Source organism: Mytilus galloprovincialis, chromosome 6, assembly GCF_965363235.1.
Source record: "Mytilus galloprovincialis chromosome 6, xbMytGall1.hap1.1, whole genome shotgun sequence".
Taxonomy (NCBI): Eukaryota; Metazoa; Mollusca; class Bivalvia; order Mytilida; family Mytilidae; genus Mytilus; species Mytilus galloprovincialis.
The window spans coordinates 19,222,926-19,236,754 of NC_134843.1; the positions used below are offsets into that span (position 1 = coordinate 19,222,926).

Sequence of the window (13,829 nt, forward strand, 5' to 3'; positions counted from 1 at the left end):
ACAATATATAAATTCGAATTAATGGACAAAATCCGTTATGACATCAAACAATATGTAAAATTGAGAAAGGAAATGGTGAATATGTCAAAGCGACAACCACCCGACCATAGAGCAAACAACAGCCGAAGGCAACCAATGGGTCTTCAATGTAGCGAGAATTCCCGCACCCGTAGGTGTCCTTCAGCTGGCCCCTAAAATATGCATAATAGTACAGTGATAATGGACGTCATACTAAACTCCGAATTATACACAAGAAACTAAAATTTAAAATCATACAAGACTAACAAAGGCCAGAGGCTCCTGACTTGGGACAGGCGCAAAATTGCGGCGGGGTTAAACATGTTTATGAGATCTCAACCCTCCCCCTATACCTCTAGCCAATGTAGAAAAGTAAAACAATAACAATACGCACATTAAAATTCAGTTCAAGAGAAGTCCGAGTCTGATGTCAAAAGATGTAACAAAAGAAAATAAATAAAATGACAATAATACATAAATAACAACAGACTACTAGCAGTTAACTGACATGCCAGCTCCAGACCTCAATTAAACTGATTGAAAGATTATGTCTTCATCATATGAATATCAGGTACAATCCCTCCCGTGTATGCGTTTCGTGATCAACAGTATAACGTACCACTACCGAACTTTGTTCCATAAAAACAGGGTTGTTTTAAAAAAGAAAATTGTATATGCAGGAATTCAGTTATAAACACAATTTTAAGACACTTTTTTTTTTTTATAGTTATCTAGTTTGTTTCAACAACCCACAAAATCCCCAAACAAAATAGTTAACAACATATATTATTACTAAAATGCAAATGTGTTTCAACAACATATATTATTACTAAAATGCAAATGTGTTTCAAAGAAAATATTATTTTCGAGCTAAGCATTGACATAAACGCAGTCCGTTAATCAATTGGTTAAACAACAAGGATATAAATAGCGTTGATGATGTTTTGTTCAGTAAGATGCATGGAAAAACAAATCATAACTGTTTGCCCGGTTAGGACTTACAACTCAAAAGAGTTAACGTATGGTCGATTTGAGCTTAAGAAATATATATATCAGTCGATTTAGTACTTCACATATGGTGTAGACATAATATGTCTATTGTTGAAGACCATGTTCTGACCTTTAGATGTCCTTTCTCGTTTTATTGTGTTCTTAAAGTTGTAGGCTCATTGACATAAACGCATCCTCTTTTTTCTAAGATAGAATTTCTAAGATAGAAAAGTAAAAAAGTAACGTCCCTATATTCCATACCAAATTAAAATAGAAATGTAAATAAGTTAATTACTTATTTTTTATTTAGCTCAACACATAATTTCCCGGATTCTGTCCGTTTGGATGGACGGCAAATACTTGGTAGCCACTCCAAAAAAGAAAATAATTAAATCCTTTTTATCATCAAAATTATGTGTTCCGTACAAGAAATATACGTTCGTTCTGGATGTTTATCACGTCATATTAATGAACCAATGTTTTAAAACTTAAAGTGTTAAAACTGGAAAGGAATCACATGAAAACATAAGAGTACAAGAATGAAATTGTCTTTTCAGTTGTTCTTTTCCCTTTTAATTTCGTTTGTTGAACTTTTCTATTATCATAGCACACAAAGGTCTAATAAAACTAAAAGTAATATTGTTTTTATAAGTAATGATCATAGTTAATCACAAGGCTGCAATATATATATGAATTGTACGTATGAAATGGTCTTACCTATGTATTGATGACATCCAATGAGTGTCTGACATATTATTCCAATTTTACACCTGGCGCGGTGTCAGACGAGAGGCGATTCTCTGACAGATCTAATATAGTCAAAACAACTCTACTAATAATTACTATGACAGACAACTGCAATTACATCGCACGAGCTAAACAACAGCAGACGATCACAGCGCGCGCTGTTATTTGATTGGTTAATTAACTAGGATATATTTTATTTACCATCGATTTCTGATATACGAGATGGTTAACTATATCCTTCACAACGAAGATCCTTTGTGGAGAATTCTAAACGTGCCATATGAATAGAGCTGCTTCAAATCATCTAATAAGATCTAATTTGTTTTCCTCACTTCTAAACAGTCGTAATTATCTTCAAGGAAAAGCTATTTAATTAATTTCATGCTGTTACAATTTCTTTCAACCAAATCTTATAAATAATATAAAAAAATCAAATCTGGACGTGATTTATTCGGATTTGCTGAATGTGTAAATGAAATGTCAATGTAGCATAGAGTACGATAAACTGGTAACAGATGTTATATTTCATTCATTTTATAACATTTCTTATAAGATTATAAGTTTTTGTGACAAAATCATTTAAATATTTTTCTCCCACACAAACATGAGAGAAATAGCTAAATTTACACTACAACATGCAACATTTTCGTTTCTTTTGAATTAATTGTGATAATTGACATTGACGAAATTTAAGCTTTACGACATGGAAAAATCGGCTATTAATTAATAAAGACAATTGCAGACATGATCTTTCTTGACTGGATGCTTGTTTGTTGTACCAGAGATGTAACTACATCAAATACATCTATGGTGGTACTTAAACCACATCTTATCTCGCATCGTTATGATTGACTTCAAAATATTAAAAATCCTCAGTCGTAAGCAACTGTCCAACTATTGAAGATCTATTCAGGAACATAAATATATATATCATAAATAGCAACAGTTCATTAAGAACAAGTATGTATATGTTCGTATTTGTAGATTCAACTGGTGATTTTAAAACAGATGTAAATGACTATGGTAACATCAAAAGCATTCCAACTACTCATAGATGTACTCAAAACATATGACCCAGTGCAGAATAAAGATAGAAACATACACTAACAATCATAACAATGTTTAGAGAGGACCAGTTATTTTTTAATCAGAGGTCGCAATATTCGAAACCCAAAACATCAAATAGTTTCGAAGTACTGTGGGTGTTCTATCCAAGGAATAGACTTCAATTGGCCAATTAAAGTTTACAGAAAATAAAGAAATAAACAATGTCCTCGTTTTATGTACGACATCCATTGGATTACAAGCCTGATGCTTTGGACAGGCACTGTTACAGAAAAGATTGTGGGAGAGAAATGAAACCGAATAATTTTTTTAGTAGGACGGTGGCTAATCAAACACTTCAGCTTCCTTTAATAGACAGAACACACTACTGTCAAGTCAAAAAGATGAAGAAAAAAAAACAATGGAAAAAAACTTGGAATTTGAACACTATATTACCTAGAAAAGTCGCAGGTGATCTTGAAAGGTATGTTGTGGCACCCTCCGTTTTGCTAATACCAAGAGAAAATTGGACGATGATATACTAGTAAACATGGAAAAACAAAAGGAGCTACGACAATATTTATTGTGATCAATGACACACATTGTCCTGGTGGCTTTTGTAATAGAGGGACGAAAGATACCAAAGGGACAGTCAAACTCATAAATCGAAAACAAACTGACAACGCCATGGCTAAAAATGAAAAAGACAAACAAACAACAGCACACACGACACAACATAGAAAAATAAAGAATAAACAACACGAACCCAGTAAGACTTTCGTAGGGAAAAGTACGAATGAACAAAATGTTTATAACTCAATAAACAAAAAGCATTAAATTCGACCATAAAGAACTAAATACTTACAAAGATGTTGATTGGATAATCACTGCAACAAACAGAAGATTATGGGATGTAATATAATGATTGAAGTCTTCACACTAAAGAACACAGTAAACGAAATCTCAGATACTTTCAAGATGTCTGGGATGCATAAAGTACAAGTGTACTTATAACAAAAATATTGAATTATTTTGGTCATAAAGTCAACTATAATGAAAGATTTTTCTATCACAAATATTTGCGAAGGCAGATAGTGTAAATAAAAGGAGATGTATAGGGTATACGTCATTGGTAAAAAAAACAAAAGAAAAGGCATAAAACAACAGCTTTATATAAGTGTTTTATTTTAATCAATGTGTGAAAAATGGTACATTTTAAAAATATTTTTTTTTAAATAAACCAGATAATTTTAAATGAAAAGAGGAAACACCGAATACGTGAGATGTTTCAAAATTTAAGTACACGTGCATGAACAAAAAACAAAATGAAGTTCATGTATAAATTATTACGACAACGGATATAATAGCATCATTAAACATATAAGGTCTTTTACATGATTTTGATATAGTACTAATATGATGCACACAATCTTAAGAAACTTTTTCATTAGTGGTGCTCGAATTCTAACACTGTAAGCAAGAAGATTTGAAATATCGATAACCACTAACTCCTAAATGAGACCAAGGCAAATGACATAAAATAAGCCAAAGCATGATACATGACACCTACAGTATCAATATCAAAGAAGAATCCATAAAACATCATATGTATTGGTTACCGAACTTATAATACCCATGGGTTTCGACCAAGTAGTGGTATGATACATGTTCAACCTTGCAGTCCACCAGCAGTAAAATCAACCCAAAGATGGTATGTTAGCTTCTTCGTCCCATAAAACACTAGCAGTGTCATCTATCCACTGGTTTTACGGTACATGTATATCACCCTCGCGGGCTTGGTTAATTAACAGAGACGGCTATGCACAATTACAAGATACCGCAAGATAAGTTTAATGCACCATATGGTAATTTCAGAACTTTAATGGAGATCAGCGATGCTCGAAATCAAGCAGAGAAAACCCGAATATCAAGTTTGGAAGATAGAAAAAATAAAAAGACAAAAAAAGACACACTTAAAAGGGAAGATGCTAAATAACAAACAAAATAAATACTGAAGAACATGTGATACCGAGTGTGATACAGGAGAATGTCCATAGAATTTAACAAAACTTTCATCGTCATACTAACTGACTAAATCCTAAATGACAATATTTTGACACCTATCAATATCAAATCTATATCATGACAGTACAAAAGCACTAGTAACTAGTTTTGTAATACCATCCGGAACTTACAGTTCGCAAACAGAGGCTGGAACATCAAAATATCCCAAAAAAAACCACAATTAATCTTTTGATAGAAGTTATAAATTGCCAGTTTAATGACCCAAAATCCAAATATAATCAGAGTAAATAATCCATTTTTTTAGCAAACCTAACAAGGGAAAATAATGCAGACGAAAAGTAATCCATTTCTGTATTCAAACTGTCAAAACACCAAAATACAAGCTGTGTTCTGCCAATAAACTAAAATTTATCATTAATATTCACGTTTTATTGTCAAAGCCTTTTATTTTTGATGAGGTTTGATATTAAACAGAAAAGAACACGGATAACAAAAATTGATGAAAAATAACAATTTCTTCGATAAAATGTCAGTTATTTATAATTGGAGTTAATGAAGTAAACAGAATGGTCTTTATGAGACTGAATGGTAATGACAAACTGTTTATCAGTATGGCACAATGGCTTATAAACGTTACTCGCAGCAAAATATTATCATTGCGCGGTAATCACCAACAATGTAAAAGAACCCTTCCTGAAGCGTTAAGTGTGAACTAACGGCCATTTGCCTTGAACGTTAAAAGCTCATCGATGTAGCTGATATGGCATTGGATTTTAAATGGAAATATTTATTAGACCTGAAAACGTATTGGCATTAATTTCCAATCAAAATGTTAGGGATAACATTGCTAATTTACACCAAGATGTCATTAAATGTTATTTGATATCTGCAATTGTCATGCTTTTCCAAATAACATAAGGTAATATTGCTGTCAATTCTCTCTTATAGTATTGGTATCTATCTCTTTAATTAATGGTAATATCTTCGTACACAATTGGTACCAATGCTCTAATGGATGTATCTAATACAAATACATCTGAAATCATGAAAAACGACGAGTATATATACATGTGTGTTTTATTTTATTTTATATAAAGTATTTCAGATTGTGTTTTCGATAAAATACTTCCTTTCAATCAAAATGTTAGCAAAACCTTTTGGCCTGATGCGATAAGCACACAGATGCATAAGCTTGTTTAAGATATTAAAAAAAAACTAGCGCTATTTCTAACTTAAGCCTTATAGATCGAAGTCTGCATTAAAACAAGCAAATTGATTCCTTCGTTTTCAGAATGTCGATTTAAGATTACTGAACAATTATTATCCTATTTGATTTGATTGATTGTTTGTTATTTGTTTCACATTGCATGCAAATAATAAAGAAATCAAGTTCTGCAAATTTGGTTAACCACGAGGATGAACGATTTTAGACTGGAAAAGAGTTTATGATTAACATGGAAGAAGACTTTTTCCTGGCAACTACTGACAACAGATCACCTGCGGAAGAAAATTTAGTGAAGAAAACGTGACATCCATCTCACATGAGGCGTCGGGTTTTAACGTCTCCATGCCGTTAGGACGTCTCCATGTCGTTAGGACACGTGGCTGCGTATTTATACATCCGCACAGCCAAACGGATAGCATTTCTTAACATTACATGGCGTTAATTTCCGGTTGGGATAATTCCAGATGTATATTGTCGGAAAGTATGAGCTTTAGAAGCAGGACGAAAAGCAAAGCTGTTTTTAGCCTTAAATTTACACCTTACACTTGAAACTTTAGTTGTTAAAATCTAATTCATTATATCTCTAATTTTTCAAAGAAATCAACATTTACGTGGAATTGACATTGATGAAAAGTTAAGCTGGGAAGATCGTGGTGATCGTATAGTATGTAAGATTATCTCATCTAAAATATCACTTTTGCATGTATAAAGTTTAAGAATCTCGCTATGTTGATGGTCCATTGTGGTTCGGCTACTTTCTGCTCTTTGGTCGGGTTCTTGTCTCTTTGACACTTTCCCATTACAATTTTCAATTTTATTAAGACTTTCCAGGATGTCTTTTAGTCTCATCGATTTCTTATAAACACAATTTACGAAAAAAAAGTTTTTTTGTGTAAATAGATGATATAAATCCGTTTGAAAAGAATTTCTTGTTTTATTATAGAAGAGCGAACCAGAGTTTTAGCAATCTTTAAAAATTATCTGTCGTCGATCTACCGTCATAATAATAAAATAAAAGCCCTGTTACATACGCACTTTGGTTTTACCACCAGTTGTTTTACCTTCTGGAATGGTGTTAATCCAACAAATTGAAGTAAACACAAAACATCGACTATATATTTACACCGGTGTCTTTAAATGACTTGACACAAGTTCGCATGTACATGCGTCCACTAATATCATATGCTGATGTTGTATTGGCCACTTGTCCAGAGTATTTAAAAATAAAGGCTTGAACAGATAAGTTACCAGAAAAGCACATCCTAATTGTTACGGTGTTGTACATTTGTAGGTTACCGAGCACGTAAATTTGAATTTATCAATCCTTTACTAGTAAATAAAAGGTTACCAATTCAACGCTGTAATTGGCTATTTGAATATTGTTTTATTGGTTTAAATATTGATTTCGTTATTAGTAAATTTAAAACCATACTAAATATTACTGTTATACATATATGCACATTCTGGTAATTTTTTACTCTAACTGTTAATGTCGTCTTTACACTAAATCCATAGGATGTTTGAGGTGAACTGATTTATATTCTAGTCTAAGATACATATTTTTGTATTATTAGTTAATGACTGTGAACTAGCTGCATGTACCTACGAGTATTTTCAGATCAGTATCGTCTTTTCTGTTGTGAGGGTGTATAAAATTGAGAATGGAAATGGGGACTGTATCAAAGAGACAACAGCCGAAGGCCACCAATGGCATACCCTTCAACGTCTTGTCTGTGTTTTGTCGGGTATGTTTTTCTGCCTTTTCAACTGATTTTAATTATTTGTTCTTAATAATCAGAATTGTAAAGAGAAATGGTAGGGTGAACATCATTTTGGTTTTGGTTTTTTTTCTCATGCAGGATCATTGTGTAGCTGTCTATACGGTCAGGGTTTTGCGCAATGTTGAAGGCCTATGGTAGTTTGATTAAATCCACGCTATTTAGACTCTAGTGAATTGTTGTCAAATAAGCAATCAGTCCAGATATCCTTATCTTATACTGTTATTACCCATCCACGTGAAAATGTGAACTGCGTATGAAGAGTTCCAAATGGTGAAGTTGAATCATTCCTTCGTAAATTTTACTGACGCCATCACGAGTTGGTTGACCGTTATTGAATATCTGTTTCACAGATGATATCGGATATGTTCCTTATGTCTTGACTACAATCCTGTTCCCTTTCACGAATTTGACCTACCGACTAAGACTATTTGCCGGGTTTGTAAAATGTAATAACATAAGCAGGACGACGGGTGTCACAAGTGGAACAGGATCTGCTTACCTACCGACTAAGACTATTTGCCGGGTTTGTAAAATGTAATAACATAAGCAGGACGACGGGTGTCACAAGTGGAACAGGATCTGCTTACCTACCGACTAAGACTATTTGCCGGGTTTGTAAAATGTAATAACATAAGCAGGACGACGGGTGTCACAAGTGGAACAAGATCTGCTTACCCTTCCGAAGTACCTGATATCACCCCAAGTTTTTTTTTGTGGGGTTCGTGTTGCTTAGTCTTTACTGAGTTTTCTATGTTGTTTCGTATGTTCTATTATTTGTCTGTTTGTCTTTTTCTTTTCTGGCCATGGCGTTGTCAGTTTTTTTTTTTATCTTTGAGTTTGAATGTCCATCTGGTATCTTCCGCTCCTTTTGTATAAAATAATCCTATGGAGCACAACTCGGCAGCAGAGAACAGAGTAGACTACATCACCCTTATCGAAATATTTTAAAATTAATTTATATCATTTGAGAAACCACCAATTATAATTAAATTAATTTGTAGGATTCTTTGGTCTATATTGATAAAATGACATATCGGGTAAACATAAATTTGACAGCCACCCAGCAACAATAAAGATTTGCACGTACTATGCGAAATTGATGACATATGCAATAAACAGTAGAGTAAATAGATTCAACATTAAAGATGAACACAGTTGTACATGTAATTAAACGGGTGGCAACATACAATCGTTTTAAAGTATAGAAACCCGCCCCCCTTATGTTATAAATAGATTTACAAGATGTACAGAAACCCTCGCACTTTTTATTTAAAACAATAAATTTAAAAAACGTACAAAAAAGAACATGCAATTAAAAGTAGTACAGGAAAAGCACTAAACTCTCAAATTACGGAATAACTGCCAACAAAAACATTAATACATTTACTAATCATACCGCAATACAAATGACAACACAGTTACTGAAAGCCAAACTCATAGATCCCCAAAATTTAACCGTGATGTAAAATAACAAAAATTAAAACACACTTCAAAAATCAGCTGAAAGGACTTGACTAGTCTGGTCGGTATTAAGCATAAAATCAGCTGCAAAAAGACAAAAGATCCAAATAAAATTAAGATTGGAAACAGGGATGTGTCAAAGAGACAACAACCCGACCAAAAAGCAGAAAACAGCACAAGGTCACCAATGATTCTTAAAAAAAAACTATTCTAAGAGAAATCTAAGCAAATGAAAGCTGTAATTTAAAACACCCCTTTTTCAACGTACAATCATACCTATATTTCTGCATAATTATGTATCAGTCAGTTCACCGCCTAGGATTTAGGATAAACATTCCTTAAACAGTCCGAGAAAGTATGACCTAGTCAGATGCCAATAGTTAAATATCTACAAGATGTAGAACCCTTAGTTTCAAAAAAATGGATTGTGATACTAGTTAAGTTTGTGTCTTAATTAAATTCACAGAAATTCAAGTCCTTAATTTTCAAAGTTTCCACCAACTTAAAACCATATCATCGAGTATTATGCTACCACCAAAATTGCTTAATAATATCGTCAAATCTATGAAAACAAACATGATTATGATTTCTATATCATAGTGGAAGTAGTAAAATCAGACTCACCTGAAAAAGAAATTCTAGGAGTTCTCAAATCTACTTGAATGAAATGTAAAATTAGTCTACGTGCAGTCCCTGAGTTGTTCGTTATCCATCTGTACACCTACATAATAGAACCCAATGTACACGTAAAGTTCCTTTTTTTGGTATTTATCCAAACCTGATAAAAGTTATGGATATTTTTATGCCAATCTATATGTGATCCAAAGTTTGTGGTATTTAGGACTTGCCTGGCTCGTACATTTTTCCCAGATAAGATCACAATGCAAAATGTCAGAAAAGTTGAGAATATTGAATTTTCCCATACTATAATATTATATATGGTCAGACATTAAATTACAACTATATACAGTATATGTATAAAACCTATCAATTAAATCCCAAAGTACCAAAAACATACAATAACAAAGAATTGATAGAGAATACAGTCGCTCCTTTTCTAGTCTGATACCTTAGAGTAGACAACATGAAGTATGATCTAGGTAGACAAGCATATCGGGAATACATGCATGAGCAATAGAATCGAAAAAACTGTAAATAATTACATGTATATGTATAATATACAAAACAATAATTACATGGAGCAAGACCAAAGACCCCCTTCAAATTACTATAAATCAGATTCATTTATGACAAGGACTTTTAATAAATTTCCAAATCTCTATATGTCGATATTGTTTATATTTTTTGTCATTTATTTTTTGTTAGTTTGATTCTGTTTTCAGGCAAAATCTGAATGTGCTGATTTTTTCCCTATAACTTCCAATAGCAATTATTAGATATAGGAAGATGTGGTATAAGTGTCAATGAGACAACTCTCCATCCAAGTCACTTATAAAAGTAAATAATTATAGGTCAAGGTACGAGCCTAGGCTCACACCGAACAGCAAGCTATAGAGGGCTCCACAAATTTATAGTGTAAACCCATTTAAACGGGAAAACCAACGGTCTAATCTATATCAAAAACGAAAAAATGTTTTAGTTAGATACTGTTATTAAGAAAATTAATTCGAACACAAACAAAAAAAAAATTACATGTGAGCGTCCGAATTATGTTATATCAGTTGTGCATCAAGTCTAAACGATTTTTGTTTTGTTTGACAGTCTAAAAATAAGATTATCAAAGTACAGAATACTATATATATTATAATCAGAAGTTAGCAATGAAACAAGACAAACTATTGGGCAGTTAAGGTTCTCAGATGACTAACGAATTTCTAAAAATCTTGATTTATTTTCTTTCGCTTTACGTACAGTAGCAAATAGTTCAGGCATGTATACGAGACTACAACAAACTGATGCGTTTATTTCCTAAATATACTACCAAATATAAAAAAAGAAGATATTATATGAATGCCAATGAGACAGCTCTCCACAAGAGACCAAATGACACTGAAATCAACAACTATAGGTCACTGTACGGCCTTAAACAATGAGTAAAGCCCATACCGCATAGTCAGCTATAATAAAAGGTCCCGAAATCATGACAACAGACGAGAAAAGTAACGGCATAATTTATGTACAAAACATGAACGAAAAACAAATATGTAACACATCAACAATCGACAGCCACTGAATTACAGGTTTCTGACTTGGGACAGGCACATACATAAAGAATTTGCCGTGTCTCAACATGTTAGCGGGATCCCAACCCTCTCCTAACCTGGGGCAGTGATGTAACAGTACAACATAAGAACGAACTATAAAAATCAGTTAAAAAAATGCTTAACTCGTCAGATGGATACACATAGAAATACTGCACAGAGTGGACGTGGCCGAGTACTTGTAAATCCCAATAACAAAAAGACACTAGGTACAGATCTGAGAGTACTCGCAGTTACTGACAGCTAGTTTAAAGCGACGAACAACTAATAAAAAAAATCGTGAGTCTAAGATTAAAGCTATATTAAATCAAATCTATATATATATTGTGCAATGTCAAATTCATCATGGATCACTTTTTCTACAATCAGGGGTTCATGTAGGGATGGAAATAAGTTTGAAATTTGTGTTACAATTTGAACACTGTTTCTTTACTATAACACTAAAAAAAAGAATCTCCAGGGGCATGCTGAAAGAAGGGCTGGGCACTGTGGACTGTCACTGTCAAATTAGGTTATGTCGGATAGGGACAGCAACTCACCTTCAAACCCATGAATAAAGCGTGGCATCTTAAGACCTTACAAACTAGGTATCTGATTTTGATACCAAATTCTGACCCAATGTGACGTTGTTGAGAATTTATAGATTTCAATTGAAAACACCTTACGTATAGAGACGAACCTTTAAGACGGTAGACTAGTACCAATTTGTACACATCGGGTATCTAGGATTATAAATATTGTAAAACAAGTTAATGTGTTACTACCCGAGTCATAAACACATTAATTATATGACCCCTGTTTTTTTAAAGAACTGACAGGGGTCAGTTTCCACTAAATTTGAGACTGGGACTAGCAAAATTATACTAAAATACAGCGCTCACAGTGAAAAGTTAAAGTAGATAGAATACCTATAGAGTAAAGTCATGCCGTGGGTAAACCTATTAGAAAAACATTTTTTGATATACAATTGGATTAAGTCGCTGACTGATTATGCCAGACAATAAGTCGATCACATGGATAAAGAATGGTAACTGCAATACAAATTTTCCCGTTAACAGCGATAATGTGCATCAGTAAATTACTATTCAAGGCAACAATATTTGAAGAGGATTTCAGACTTGTAACAAGATAATTATGGCTAGGATTTTTTAACCAAGTTTTTTAGGTCACCTTATCTCGTGGCGTCCATCGTTGTCGTCGTCCGTCGTCTTCGTTCTCGTTCGTTAACTTTTACAAAAACCTTCTCTGAAACTACTGGGCCAAATAAAATCAACTTGGCCTAAATCATCCTTTGTGTATCTAGAATGAAATTCAAAACAGTGTGACTGTAGCCATTGATTGACACATTAAATTCATCCATTGACTGGGACAATTTATGTGAACGTTTGTCTGTAACGACCACTGTTCACGACGTACCTACGATAGACATTTAAACTGTGGGGTCACCAAGGTTTCTCAACGCCTTTAATTATAAAATAATTCGAAAATTAACCAGGAATAACCTTTATGTTTTGATTTATATAATTGATATAAATCAAAACATCGTGTTATTTCTGATTAATTTTTCGAATTACTTTATTAAGGTGTTGAGAACCTTTGGTGACCCCATAGTTTAAATGTCTTTAAAAGGTACATAGTGAGCAGTGGTCGTTACATACAAACGTTCACCTAAATTGTCCCAGTCAACGGATGAATTTAATGTGTCAATCAATGGCTACAGCCACACTGTTTTGAATTTCATTCTAGTTTAAAACAAGTATCCGATGACACTGTCCATCAACCAAGATTGATTTAAATTGTAAACAAGCAAAATTGTTCAGTAAATTAAGGTAACAAAAGATTACAACAAAAATCTGTCGTTTGAGCTAAAGCTAAATAGCGCCGTAATTGAAATGACTAAAGGATTAATTATTCTTTACGTAAGAAAACTTAAGAACTATGTAAAGCTGTGACTTTATCTATTATTTACAAAAATAATTATCTTGAAAAAAATATAACATGGGGGTAAAATGCAGTTGTTGGCCAATCTTCTATACTATTAAACGAGAGGACCTCATTTTGTGTGTCGCTTCTCTTCCTTCCACAATAAATTAATCATCATGCCTCTGTGTCCTATAGGTACCATACATAGTCGCATTTGTAATCCATTCTTATGATTATTCAGATTGAGTTATTTGGGGGAAAAAGGCGTTGGGATATTGTTTCCGTCAACAGACCGACTTTTGAGTCATAGATAAGACTTCCGGTTTTAAACTTGCACATGATTTTCATAAGTACTCGGAGAGAGGTCGATTATTTTTGCGTTTATCTACATGT

General features: G+C 33.2%; 1 protein-coding gene across 1 annotated transcript in view; it reads right to left on the minus strand.

Moving 5' to 3' along the window:
* The window catches only part of LOC143079135 (small conductance calcium-activated potassium channel protein 2-like), a 43,307-nt gene extending 41,387 nt beyond the window's left edge, over positions 1 to 1,920 (minus strand). The window contains exon 1 of the mRNA XM_076254336.1: positions 1,726 to 1,920. The gene's annotated coding sequence lies outside the window, so the exon portion shown is untranslated. The remainder of the gene's footprint in view (positions 1 to 1,725) is intronic.
* Positions 1,921 to 13,829: the final 11,909 nt, after the last annotated feature.